This window comes from Manihot esculenta, chromosome 2, assembly GCF_001659605.2.
Source record: "Manihot esculenta cultivar AM560-2 chromosome 2, M.esculenta_v8, whole genome shotgun sequence".
Lineage (NCBI taxonomy): Eukaryota > Viridiplantae > Streptophyta > Magnoliopsida > Malpighiales > Euphorbiaceae > Manihot > Manihot esculenta.
Window position 1 is genome coordinate 18,096,858 of NC_035162.2, and position 15,057 is coordinate 18,111,914.

Here is a 15,057-nt window from a genome sequence, read left to right on the forward strand (position 1 = left end):
TGCTTTAGGTCAAAATGTAAACATGTTTAAGAGATTTAATGGATCTTCTATTTGTATAAATGCTTCTATCACAAAAAAAAAAAAGGTTGAATAATCAAATCATGAGGGTCAGTTTAAATAAATACATATATACATAAGGGTAACTTAAAAAAAGAGGGGTCAATTGACCCCACATTTTAAATATGTTTCCTGCCACATCCATTAGATATTTTCAAGTCTCAATCTGTTGATCCTTAAATTTATTTGCAAGTGAAAATTTGTTTATATTTCCTATTTTCAATATATTTATTATTTTAAACTTTATTATCATGTCATCCATAAAATCCTTTACAAGATTGCCATTATTGTGCTTTTTCTTGTTACATTTTTTAATCATCTAATGGAGTATGAAGTAAAGGAGAGGACATGAGATGTGAAAAGTACAAATAGACAATAAGAAAATAAACATCCATGTCCAAGAGGAAGAAATTTATCATAAGTAGGATTTTACACTTCTAACATCAACAAATCACCTTTTAGATAAATTTATGGGCACATTTATTATCATAATGTTTTCTAAAAAAAGTAATAATTTGCTAGAAAATATGCTGGTAAAAAAATTAAACATGGTTCTTAAAGAATAAGGTTTTCCCCTTATCAAAATAATTCCTTCCATTATCTGAGTTTTCTTTATAATAAAAAGTTAGAAAACATATTCACCTATTGAATGTAAGAAATAATAGAACTTACATACACACTTTAGAAAAAACTCACCTTATACTCAATAGGAGTTCTTAAAAACAACAAGCCACTCAAAGAATAATAGGACACGGAATACAATAAACTTACTTACACACTTTAGAATAAACTCATCTTAGTATTAGGAATATTTCATTATGGTAGTTGACTGATTTAAATAATGCTAATAAACCATAAAGTACTATGTTAACATATCATGTCAACGTCATATCATTAAATATAGATGATACCATCATACTATGTCAATGAAACTTAACATCATTAGCTATTTAACCTAATAGTACTACAAAAACAGAAGCTCGTGTCCTTGTTTATAACAAAAAGAATTTTAGACCCTCGTTACGAAAAGTGTGAAAGTACATCATACTAAAATATAATTTTTCATTTTTATATATTTTTGGCTTTTCATTTTTCTTTTGCTATATAAAAATAATTACAATTATATAGTAACTAATTTGGCTCGGCTATTGGTGGAGTGTTTCCTTAGTAAAATAATCATGGTATTTGGTGGAGTGTTTCCTTGGTAAAATAATCCTGGTATTTTGAGTATAAAGGAGAAAAATCGTTGTTTTAAAACTCTCCTATTTTAGAGCAAATTTAAAGCAAGTAAGAATATTTCTAAAATTATGTAGAATGTAGATTATCATATATTATTATTATTATTTATTTACGGTTAATAATGCATTAGAAAATTACTAAAAAAATGTTATATGTATTCTTTTCAAAAAATTTACTCTTCAGTTAAATTAGTAATTTTCTTATAATTAACAATTTAATGAAAAAAATGTTATTTTAAGATTAGTTATAAAATGATATTAAATCTTCATTTTTTGTTGTAACATCGTAAATTTATTTATAAAGTTTTATAAATTTAACTAAAATTACAAAACTTGAAATATAGAATTTCTGTATATTTTTTATTGTCTATAATCAATATTATCTTATAGTATTACTAAAAAGAATTTTGATGAATTTCTTTCTACGTGAAGAAACTTTATTTTTTATACTAGATTAGTGACTTTTTTGTTATTAACAACTTTTCCAAGTCTTATTTAGTTTAGTTGTTGAATAAAATTGATAAATGTTATTAATAGTTTATAATTGACAATGGATAACTCTTTGTAACTGATAGTTAATAACTGATTTTAACGGTTATATCTTAAATGTTTGATAAATTATATATATATATATATATATATATATATATATATATATATATATTTTGTGAGATGGGAAGCTAAAGCTCAAGGAAGACACCGGATCTCAATGACCAGGTTTATCAAAATTCAGTATGGTTGACATATTGATAGGGAATGAATTCAATATGTACAAGCCATGGGGTACTTCGTGTGCCAATCAAGCGAAGCCATCAACGACTTTGTTAGCCTCTCTGAAAATGTGTTTGAGTTCTATCTCACAATTTGCATCGAATTTTTGTTGTATCACTTGTACCACCATTGTGATAATAAGAATCTTCTAATCACTAATGGATTTCACTAATAGATTTAGGTCCGTTAGTAATAATAACGGAAATAATGACGGATGTTAGAAAATACTTTTTTCACTAAAGGAGTCATAAAACCATTAATATTTCCGTTAATAACCATTATGATTATTAACAGACAGTTATATCAATTACACATCCGTTAGTGGTATACTAACAGATATTTGATTCGTTAAAAAGCCGTTGGTGAATTCATTATATTTACATCTTGTGTTTTTTTCACTAACGAATATAATCATCGTTAATGAATTATAAACTCAAGACCCAAAATAATATATCATATGTAACTCAAATTTCCTATCTGTAACTCAAATCCCTAATTCTACCATTTTCTTACACAATTGAAAATTTCCAATTTGTAACTCAAATCCCTAATTCTCATCCCAATCAGTATCATTTTCTCATCTTGCATGGAACAACTGAAGCATCCATCGATTGCAATCACCGTCCACCACCATCACTGTCGACAGGTGCTCGACACAGTTCGTATTGTTTCTCTCCTATTACTACCTTCATAGTTTCTCTCCCATCACCACCATCATTCTCAAAATTGTTTTTGTGATTTGGATCGCCATCATCGTGGACAAGTGCTCGACACAGTTCGCGTTGTTCTCCTCCTACCACCGCCATCACAATTTCTTTCCCACCATTGCCAACACAGGTGCTCGACATTATTTATATCATTTTTATGTTTGAATTTTTTCTTATTACTGCATATATTGTATTCTTTTTCTAAATCAGATGAAAATGGTTTTATTGAAGATATGTAAACTGGAGGTGTATGTAAACTATTTCCTACACACCAAATGCATTTACCTATTAAAGATATGGTACAATACCTAACTACTCTGCTAATAGCCTAATTTGTTCCTTCCACCAAATTCTAAGTTCCTTAAAGCCCAGAGGATTTAAATTTCTTGCACATAAATAATCAGATAGCATGAGGTACTGATGGAGTGTGAATAAAACCTTGGAAGTAAAGAAACCTGTATTTGTGCATGCAATGTGTTGAAACTTTTGAATGCCACTCTTCAAATAGGACCATTGCTTTATGCAAAGGTCTCCCTCGCAAACATAAACATAATTGCAAAACATAATACAAGGGAAAAATATGGAAGGCAAACAAGAATTAACTACATGAATAAGCATATTTGAGAAACTCATAGCCTTTAGTTTTTAGCCTAAAAAGCTAAAAATTATAGAGCTTCTGAATAGCCTGGTTAAAAATAAACTAGCTTGTCAATTTTCCTTGTAATGATTGCAAGGTATAGAATGAGAGAATGAAAGACAACATCAACTCTGTTTTTACACAAGTTTTAACTTCAGATTAATAATAAACATCAATTTCATTGTAATAAAGCATTTACTCATGCAAGCAAGAGATAATAAAACTAATAGTCAGCACAACTCTAAATCTGCTACTTTCAATTTGAGCAGAAATAATTACCTGGCCCAAACAAGACATAGAATCCAGAATTAACATCTATCTCTAGTTGTTCCTCTTGGTCATCAAGAAAAAATTAATTACATTTTTAAACTAATATAGTTCTCACTTCTAATTCAAATCAAATAATATCAGACAATTGAGTAACTAAGAAAAAATATGATAAATGCCTTGCACTTCATAAAGGATAAATAATCAATTAGACTTTTACGAAACAAGAACTAAAAGGTAGAAATCATATACGAGTCTTGAACATTTGTAAAGGTAGTTTGTGAATGTACTGCAAAAAATAGACATTTGAGATGACATTTTAATGTACAAAGGAAGTATTAGAAAGGCAAATGAAACCAGGTCTTAATTCAAATTTCAATGCCCTCTATCAATCAGAAGAGATAGTTGGGGAAGCACTTAGTTGTCAAATGATTGGCAGCTTAATGATTTATGTCCTATACATATATCAATATAGGTCCACAAAACTTCAAACTTTACATGTGAAAATTTTTACCCAAACTGTCAGCTTCAACCCTAGAACAACGTCCAACGGATCATTATAAAATATTAATTCTTATAATTTTTAGATAATTATTACTAGAATGCTATTAGCTATTGAAATATTAATAGCTAATAAAATAACTAATATTTCTAATTTCATAATTTCAACTAAATTAATATTTTTTTTGGATGTAGCTGTAGTTGCTTTCATATCAACATAGTGATGTAGTTATTATGGCTATTGAAAGAAGCCGAATGTATGCCGTCTTAGAGAGGGTTTATTAAACTCCAAATTTTTAGAGGGAATAAATGAATTTATAGAGAAAACTAAGAACTACTCAGATTATTTAAATAGTGATTAAATTTGTTGTCCTTATAACCGATATAAATGTCAAAACCGTAGCTTTCAAAATAAAGATACAGTAAAGTATCATTTAATGAAGTATGATTTTGTGCAAAATTACCTTGTTTGGTACTTGCACCATGAAACTAAAGTGCATCATATAGGTTTTGATAATGTTGTATTAGACATGTCTCATGGTTCTGATATGGATGATCATGCTCATTTAAATCGGTTGGAGGATATGGTCATGGTGCAGTAGGTTGTCATGTAATAAACAATGAGACATGTGAGATGCCAAATTTCACTGCACAAAAACTGTATGATATGTTAAATATAGCTAAGAAAGAACTATGGCCTGGGTGTTAAAGTTACTCTCAATTATCAGTGGTTTCATGTTTATTAAATCTGAAGGTAGAATACCATTTTTCAGAGCGGTGTTTTGATAGATTTATGAACTTATCAAGGAGATGTTACCGAGTGATAATATCATGACGGATAGGTTCTACTCTACAAAGAAACTAGTGCAAGGATTGGGGCTTTCCATAGAAAAGATATATTGCTATGTTAATGGGTGTATGATTTATTGAGAAAATGATACAGAACTAACCAAATTCAAAGTTTGTGATCATGTAAGGTTAAAACGACAAAAGGACACTATGGGGAAAGGTAAGACTCTTATACCATACAAAAAGATGTAATACTTTCCCATAACACCACGTTTGCAAAGACTTTATACTTCGTCTGTTATAGCAAAGTATATGACTTGGCACAATGACCATGCAAATAAGGATGGCATCATGCATCATTGTTCAGATGCTCCTGCTTGGAAGCATTTCAACCAAACTCATCCAATATTTGCAATAGAGGCCTGAAATGTTAGACTCAGCCTTTGCACTGATGGCTTTCAATCATTCGATCAATCTGGGTAACAAGATTCTTTATGGCCGGTAATCTTAACTCCATACAACTTGCCACTAGGGGTGTTTATGAAACATGAGTACATGTTTCTGACAATTATCATATCTGGTCCTAAGAATCCAAAGAAAAAGCTTGATATATACATGTAACCATTAGTTAATGAATTTAAAGAGTTTTGGAAAGTTGGTGTGGATACTTACGATTTTTTCCATCAGAATAATTTCATAATGCGTGCTACTTTAATTTGGACTATTAGTGACTTTCCTACTTTTTCAATGCTCTCAGGTAGAGCATAGTGGGATGCACTGCATTTCCATACTACTTGGATAATACAAATGCCTTACATTAAATATGAGTGGTAAACAAACGTGATTTGATAGCCATCAGAGGTTTTTACCATAAGACTACTATTTTCGTCGAAATAAGACATCTTTTATTAAGAACCGAACTGTCTGCAAATCACCGCCACCAATTAAAACTGGGGAATACTTGTTAAAAGAAATTGAAGAAATTGGCTTGATGTAGGTAATAGATGATGACAGTCTAGAAATAAATGTTTGGATTTCAAAGACAACTGGTTGGCATAAACGGAGCATATTCTGAGATTTGTCATGCGAATCATCAAGCATGATTCGCCACAATCTAGATGTCATGCACATCGAAAAGAATATTTTTGAGAATATTTTTAATACAATGATGAATATAGCGGGAAAGACAAAGGATAATATAAAATCACGGGAAGATTTAAAGAAAATATATAGAAGACCAAAATTGAATAAAGATCCAATCAGCGGAAAGTATCCAAAATCAAGTTATTATTTGGAAGAGGAATTAAATATGTTACTATGTGATTGGCTGAAAATACTAAAATTTTCTGATGGATATATTTTCAATCTAGGAAGATGTGTTGACAGTTAGAAACTTAGACTATTTGGTATGAAAAGCCACAATTATCATATTTTCATGCAATAAATTCTTCCTATAGCTCTCAGAGAACTATTATGGAATAATATTTGGCAACCAATAATAGAATTTAGCAATTTTTTTAGAGAACTTACTTCAACTATAGTTACTAATTGGGACATGGAACGGTTAAATGAAAATATTTCTGTGATCCTTTGTAAGCTTGAACGAGTATTTCCTCCAAGTCTGTCTGATTCAATGGAACATTTACCAGTACACCTTGCATATGAAGCATCAATTACAGGACCAGTACAATATCGGTGGATGTACCCATTTGAGAGGTATAATATACAAATATAATAATTTTGTTGATTTACTCACAAGACATTTCTAATTTTTATTTCCACAAACAGATACCTAAGGAAGTTAAAGAATAATATAAAAAATAAGACAATGGTGGAAGGTTCAATATGCAATACTTACTTGGTGGAAGAAGCATCTGCTTTTTCTGCTCATTATTTTGAAGCACATGTCATGACAAGACATTGAAAGGTGTCATACATCTTGCCTGAATTTATCACTAATGATGATGTACCAAGTAAATTAAACATATTCAAATGTACATGTAGACCTCTCAGAAAGGGGAAATCTAGATATATAAATGAAGATGAAATTCAAGCTGTTCAAACATACATTCTCTTAAATTGTCCAGAAGTAAAAAACATATATTGAGTACGTATTGGTAGTTTTAGTAATAATATACATTCTCTTAAATTGTACGTTATGTTAACACTAATTTTAACTTTATATCCATAGTATATATGTAGAATGAGTAAAGTCGACATAACCAAATATCACAGATGCAGTTATTGATGGAAAACTGGAGAGAGAGTTTGTCGATTGGTTTTATAAGTATACACATGATTTACAGAACAATGTAGATAATCAGTTTATAAAAGATTTGTCAAAGGGTCCACTGAAAAGTGTCACCACTTTTGATGGGTATATGGTCAATGGATGTAAATTCAACACAATCAAAGGAAGTTAGAATAGGAACACTATCAATTTTGGTCTATGTATAAACGAAAGCAATTACAGTTCAGAAGAAAGTAACAACTGGGACAATTGGTAGAGATTTTGAGATTGGAGTATCTAAGGTTACCTATTAAGAGGACCATACTATTCAATTGTGATTGGTTTGATCTAACATCAAATACTGGAATCAAGGTACATAGAGAGTATAAGATAGTTGATATTGTTAACAATAAGCGAATGTTCAATAAGTATGAACACTTTGTGTTAGCCTCAGGCAACACAAGTCGTTTATACTTCATACTCGAGCAAGTATCGTGACAAAAATGATTAATGGATTGTGATGAAAGTTAAAGGTGTTCCTATTGTAGAAGTAGCTGATATGTTTGTAAAGACAAATGAACATTTTCAAGAAGATAAAATTGAAAATACAGAAGTAAATCTAGATGATGTAACTGAACAACATTCCCTAAATGATACAAGTGGAGAAATGACTAAAATTCATGATGATATTTCGACGGATGAAGATGATTTTCTTAGTGACCCTAATTCAGATGCAGATATAGATGATGATAACGAGTTTGATTCATATGCATCAGAATGAATTAATTTGCATCCTGAATGAGTTTATAGTTGTATATATGCATACTTTATGTGAAGTAACTTACTACATTTACAAGTTTGTTATTTAATCTTAATGAATTTACATAATTTTTTATGTTAACTATTTTTTTTTTCACAGATGAGGGGACGTGGAAATGATGCGATTAGTGCACAAGGAAGGTTTAAGAGGCCAAAGGGACCAGCTTGACTACCTGACCATATAAGTCAGGAGGAGCCGACTGCAGTTGACGCGGCAGATCATGAGCCATAGGTACCACTGACATCCACAGGACTTGGTGATACAAAGCTCCAGATATGGGTACCACTTGCATCCAGAGTACAAACGTCTCACAGTGATCCAGCATGCCTACCAGTTCCTCCCTGTCTCACTGCAGCCCTCTATATCCCACTACAACTCCACGACCTTCAGCATCACATGTACAATCATCTCATCCTGCATCATTTTCTGCTACTACATCAGTTACTGCAGCAGGATCAACATCTGATCAATCGATCTTTATAAGTCATCTGCGGGTTCGACCACTGCCGTAGACAGCACACAGTCATTCCGACATACCATTTCACACATTAATAATATGTAACAATGAATTTATTATTATTATTAATGTCATTGTTATCCTTTGCACACTAACTATTGTGAATGTAGGTTATATCTGTTGGAGTTGTGCAGTCGCAGGATCACTGTTATAATAAAAGAGATTGGTCGCAAAAGATCACTATTGTAAGACTGTACCAAATGACACGGAGGAGTTTTATTAGCAAGAATTCAAGGTGAGGATAAAATTTTATGTATATTGTACTATAATATGCAATATAAAATGAGTAACTACTCGTATATTTTAATAGTTGTATAGAAATACTTCCTATGGGATGAAGCAATTGATAGCTTTGTGAAAATTGCATGGCAGAAGAAGGCTGCTGAGAGATATATAGGGCTTATGTGTGATATCAGAAAGGGAAAGATAAAGATCTAGCTACACCAGATTCTGTTTCGAGAAAGTGGCAGAAAACTTGAAACACTTCTGAGTATAAAGAGAAGTGTGAAAAGTTTTCTGTCAATAGGCGCAGTGAGGCTGGAGGGACAGGATCTAACATTTCTAGACATGCTTGTAGATCAGTTTCATTGTATACCCACCAGCAAAGGATGGTATTAATAATCATGAAACATTTGTTTGGTTATATATATATTTTATTGCGATGCTAATTATTATCTTTATTATACTTGTTAATAAAGAGAAAGATTAGGAAAAGAACCACATTCTCATAAGCTTTTTGAGGCCACACATAAGAGAAAGGGGACTGATGAGTTTGTTGATGCTAGGTCTCAAACTATTTATGTAAGTTAATAATATATTTAGTTATAGATAATTTTTAGATACTTAAATCTTATCAGATTAATAATAAGTTAATAAAATTTTATAATGCATGACAAATTCATACAACTAAAGGAGTCAGTAACACAACAACAGGAGGGAAGCAGTGAGCCGACAGCCATAAATGAGGCTCAGCTTTACTACGAGGCAGTTGGTGGGCAGAAAAAGAGTCACGTTTATGGATTAGGTTCTCAGGCTTCTACATATTTCCATGCATCATTACATTCTTCCGCCTCATACTTGTTTGCACCCCAGGTGAATCCTCATTCCATTGAAGAAATGAATAAGATGATGAATAAAATTGATTAACTGAAGACAAAGAATGGTTGATTTAACTCAATGGTAGAGAAGTTGCAAGCGTTTATCCATAGGATGATGGCATAACAGGGTGTCGAGACATCCACTCAGACGTCCGCTCTTGCACCTCCAGCTCTAGCTCCACAGCAGCAGCATGATGATGCCCCTATAATTGGTGATCATCATTGATACGAGCAAGGAAATGACATGATGCTTCAATTATTTAAAATGAAAAACTCCAAATCATAACAAACTAAGCTACCATCACTTAATTCAAGGCTTACGAGATGAGAACTATATTTGGGAAGCATGAGAGAATAAGAAAATAAGTAACACACTCTCCAATACATGTACACACGCAATACAATTTCAAATCGCGTAATACATGTATGGCCAAATTGTATTTAGGCCAATTTTATTATTTTGGTATTTTAGTATTTTGTGGGATTTATTTTAAATTAATTTGGCCTATATTAGAAGTCAAATTTGTGTAGCCTATTTACGAAAGGAGATTTCTCCAAGACAATTTGGGAAAATGATCTTTAATGTAATCTAGGTTTGATTATTTGATTAGATACACTTCCTATATTATAATTACACTTTCCTACAATAGAATTAGGATTTGAAGGCTATAAAAACACCCTTAAGGTGGCAGTCACAGAAAGCCAATGAATAAAAATAATTTTATGAATAATATTTGATTTTTCTCAATTATTTAGCAATTTATTAAGGTTTAACCTTGTGGCGTTCTAATATGGATCTCCTTCCTGCTTAGTTAGCTTATCAAGAATTTCTTATGGCGTTCTCGAAGCTGGAATCGCTTGATTATCTATGTTTCTAATCACATTAGTTAGTTAGGGGTGTAATAGAGCAACCTTCGCTCGATTATCTATGTTTCTAATCATACTGGTTGGTTAGGGGTGTGGTAGAGCAACCTTCGCTCCGTTATCTATGTTTCTAGTCACATTCGTTGGTTAAGAGTGTCGTAGAGCAACCTTCTGGAAGATATCTTTGCTTTGTTTTTTGTCAAGTTGTGTGATGGCGTTTTTGATCAAAATGTGGTCTTGGATTTTGCGCCAGTTGGTATTAGAGCACGGTGATAGATAAATTCCTATTTATCTATATTTATTTGTTTCATAACTTTTTTTTTGTCTAACTTTTTTTATTTCAATTTATCTTATAGTTTCTCTTACAAAAAGAAAAGAAAAAAAATAAAGAAATTTTTTTTTATTTCAGTTGTGTGAGATTTTTTATAAAAAAAGTGAGACATAAAAAAAAGAAGAATAAAGAAAAAAATCATTTCAATTGTTTGATTTTTTTAAAAAAAAGGAGAGATGTCAAAGTTTAGTGCTTCATTTACGAAATGTCATACTGAATTCAAAGAGGATCCCATGTATATCGATTATTTTCTTATTATTATGGTTGAAAATTCTAGGATGAATCTTTTTGAAGAATGAGAGAATGATATGAGTAAGGAAATGACATGATACTTCAATTATTGAAAATGAAAAACTCCAAATCATGACAAATCAAGCTACCATCGGTTAATTACGAGATGAGAACTATATTTGGAAAGTATTGGAGAATAATGAAATAAGTAACACACTATCCAATATATGTAGATGCTCAATACAATTTCAGATAGCGTAATGCATGTATAACCAAATTGCATTTAGGTCAATTTTGTTATTTTGGCATTTTAGTATTTTGTGGTATTTGTTTTAAATTAATTTGGCCTATATTAGAAGCCAAATTTGTGCAGCCCATTTAGGAAAGGAGATTTCTCCAAGACAATTTGGAAAAATGATCTTTAATGTAATCTAGGTTTGATTATTTGATTAGATACACTTCCTACATTATAATTACACATTCCTACAATAGAATTAGAGTTTGAAGGCTATAAAAACTTCTTTAAGGTGGCAGTATTGGAGAATAATGAAATAAGCAACACACTATCCAATACATGTAGATGCTCAATACAATTTCAGATCGCGTAATGCATGTATAACCAAATTGCATTATGTCAATTTTATTATTTTGGCATTTTAGTATTTTGTGGGATTTGTTTTAAATTAATTTGGCCTATATTAGAAGCCAAATTTGTGCAGCCCATTTAGGAAAGAAGATTTCTCCAAGACAATTTGGAAAAATGATCTTTAATGTAATCTAGGTTTGATTATTTGATTAGATACACTTCCTACATTGTAATTACACATTCCTACAATAGAATTAGAGTTTGAAGGCTATAAAAACTTCTTTAAGGTGGCAGTCACAGGAAACTAATGAATAAAGATGATTTTATGAACAATGTTTTGTTCTTCTCCATTATTTAGCAACTTATCAAGATTTAATCTTGTGGAGTTTTAATATGGAGCTCCTCCATGCTTAGTTAACTTATCAAAAACTTATTGTGATGTTATTGAAGCTGGAATCGCTTGATTATCTATGTTTCTAATCATATTGGTTGGTTAGGAGTGTGGTAGAGCAACCTTCGCTTGATTATCTATATTTCTAATCACATTAGTTGGTTAAGGGTGTGGTAGAGCAACCTTCGCTTGATTATCTATATTTCTAATCACATTAGTTAGTTAGGGGTGTAGTAGAGCAACCTTCGCTCCATTATCTATGTTCCTAATTACATTTGTTGGTTAGGAGTGTAGTAGAACAAGCTTCTGAAGATATATTTGCTTTATTTTTTTATCAAGTTGTGTGATAGGGTTTTTAATCACAAGTTGGTCTTAGATTCCGCATCAATTATACAGACAGTGATGACGATACAGATGATGAACTCACTAATTTAGTTCATTAGATATATTTTGCTTGGAACATTTGATAGTTTTACTTTGTACAAATTTGACATATGTGTTATAATTATGAAATATTTTAAGTTTTAAGGATATTTTAGTTTATATATTGATTGATTTAATTCTTGCATATATTGATTAATAATGTATAGAGATGATGAATGTATATGTTAATTGATATGGAATTAGAAACATGTGAATTATATTTGAAAAGGTTTCCTAGAATCTTATATCAACTTTCATGAATTAATAATTATTTTTATTTATATGATTATTAATCCTATTAATAGAATTAGAAATTTGTTATTAATAATTATGAATTTTTTTTTAAATAAGTGTCATTCTAGAATTTCAATACTTTATTTTAATTAAAAAATAATATAGTTCTTTCATCATTACTTTTATTTAAATTTAATATATTTATTGCTCTCCTTAATTTATATGAAGAAATCTCAAACAATAAATAATAAAAAATTAAACCTGAAAATATCAGTCACCGGAAGAAGTCACTTGGTGAAGAAAACATGACATCAAGTCAAATGCACTGCAAACAAAACAAGACAATGGCCTCAGTGGACATATAAAAGCCACAAAATTCTAAAATTTATACTCTTGATATAACTTTCTTACTCATGAAAAAAAGTCTTCACTAGAATAATTCGAAACTAGTGACAGTCGATATGAATTAAATATGATGCAAAATTTTTATTGAATTCTATATCAGTTTAGGATATAGGTAATGTACTCTTTATAAGAGTTTTAAGCATTCATCTTTTCTCTTTAACTAGTTTTTTTCAGCATAATTTTGAAATAACTAATTTTTTTTGATATAATTCTGAATTTAAAGAGGTGCGTTAAATTTTACATTAAATTAGAATAGGGGTAACGTGAATTCTAAAAGGGTTTTAAACACTATTTCTCTTAAATTAATTTTTAAAATAAATTAAATATAATTGAAATTTATCAAATTTGTATTAAAATTTGTAGTAATTATATTTTGCTTAAAATGATTCATTTGAAAAATAAATAAATTATTAAGCAGTGATACATAATTTTTGAAAATTTTGATTTTCTTTTTATTTTAAATAAAAAAAATTGTTTAAAAAAATAAATTTAATTCTTGATTCCTGTACAAGCAATAAGATCCAGTAAGCATGTTGTTGCAATCACACTGATTAACTAAAAAATATAATTAATTATTTTCAATCATCATAATTATTGAGAATTTTATATAAAAAATATATAAAAATACAAGTAACTGAATTATAATATGAAATTAATTAATTATTTTAATATACAAAATAACTTAATCACTTATTTAAATTTATAAAAAATAAATTAATAATTAATATTTGACACTCTTTTAATTTAACAATAATAATCTATTAATCCTTTTATTAATGAAGAGATTGTTTTTGCTAAAAAATACAAAATATTCTACTGTTCTCCAAACGAATCAACGAATATGATATTGATCACATAAAGGAAAAAAAAAAAAATTGTTTACATATTTAAGTGAATCAAATTTCTACCACAAATCCTAATGAAATCACTCCGAGAAATTAATTTACTAGAAGTAACCAATACCAATACCATTAGCATCCATTTAATTTATGCAGCGATCGAACCTCGACAAAGAGGGCATGTCTTATTCTTATTCTTCTTCAGCCACTCCATGATGCAGTTACCATGGTAAATATGTGAACATCGCAACCGCCAAGCTTCCGACCCAATCAGGCAATTGCTCCAAGCAAATCGAACACACCAAACCCGATTCTGATGGTCTCCACCTTTTCAATGTGTTTGGCAGTCTCAGTTTCAGGTGGAGTTTCATATTATATTTTACTACTTTTAATTATTTACAATTATTTTATTTAATTAGAAATAAAAACATACTATCTAAATTATTATCATTATAACATGATAGTAAGTGTATCTAAATAAATCTAAATTATTATCATTATAACATAATAGTAAGTGCATCTGAATAAATTCGAAAGATTTTCAGGTTCTACTCCTCTAAATTTTAATTTTAATTTAAAAAAAAAACGATATGATATTCAATATTTATTCATAATAAATATTTTAAATTATTATTACAAATATAAAAATAATATATTTGTGGAGTTGCAAGTGAATCTGTTATGCATGCTCTACGAGATTGCCAACATGTGAAACAAATTTGGAATTCCTTTTTACCTACCAATTTTGTTTCTCCATTTTTTGATATTTTGAATGTGCCTTTATGGCTATCTGCTAATATAGAAAAAGTAGGGTTATTGGCTAATGGAATACCATGGGACGTGCTTTTTAGTTCGGCTGTTTGGTGGTTATGGAAGCGAAGAAACTTGTTGGTTTTTAATGAGAATAATGACCAGGATACTATTGATGCGTCCTTTATTCAGCTTCGAGCAAAAGAATATGTTCATGCATAGAGGTTTTCAGTGCAGGCTGGGTCTGGACCGACAGGTCGGTCTTTGAAGTATGTTGGGTGGAAGCCGCCAGAAACAGGCTGGGTGGTAGTGAATTCCGATGGTAGTGCATTGTTGTCAGCAGGAAGGGCAAGTTGTGCAGGTTGTTTTTGA